This window comes from Heterodontus francisci, unplaced genomic scaffold (assembly GCF_036365525.1).
Source record: "Heterodontus francisci isolate sHetFra1 unplaced genomic scaffold, sHetFra1.hap1 HAP1_SCAFFOLD_58, whole genome shotgun sequence".
In the NCBI taxonomy this organism is placed as follows: domain Eukaryota; kingdom Metazoa; phylum Chordata; class Chondrichthyes; order Heterodontiformes; family Heterodontidae; genus Heterodontus; species Heterodontus francisci.
In genome coordinates, this window is record NW_027142006.1 from 9,232,809 (window position 1) to 9,233,301 (window position 493).

General features: G+C 45.0%; 1 pseudogene; it reads left to right on the forward strand.

Moving 5' to 3' along the window:
- The first annotated feature begins 224 nt into the window (after positions 1-224).
- Positions 225-281, forward strand: LOC137365918 (U4 spliceosomal RNA; annotated as a pseudogene).
- The last annotated feature ends 212 nt before the right edge of the window (positions 282-493 follow it).

Consider the following 493-nt stretch of genomic DNA (forward strand, 5'->3'; position numbering starts at 1 on the left):
AATTTTGGCCAAAGAAACTATTACAGCTGTGAGGAGGGATGATATGTTGTAAGGTTTATCAGATGAGACTATATGGATCGAGCTAAGGGACAAAAAAAGTGGCAATCATAGTACACTGAGTGTACTATGGACCCCCAAACAGTCAGTGGGAGATAGAACAGCAGATATGTAGGCAAATCTCTGAGAAGTGCAAGAACAATAGAGCAGTAATAGTAGGGGATTTGAGTTTTGCGCAGTGGCAATATCGTAGCTAATGAGGTTTAACCGAAGCGTGATTATGGGGAAGCTTTGAGTAAAATGGCTATAACCAATTTTCGAGCTTCGGGCCAGGGAGTGCGCAACACAGTTCGGGTGTTCGTGATGGACAAGGAAGGAGATGCACCGGTCGATCGCACCTTCTTCATCAAGAAAATTCTCTTCGATTGCTGTGGATTTCAAGCGACGGACGTCTTCTGCCTGCAGGATTTCCCCAGCAGTGGATACTTCGAAGTGA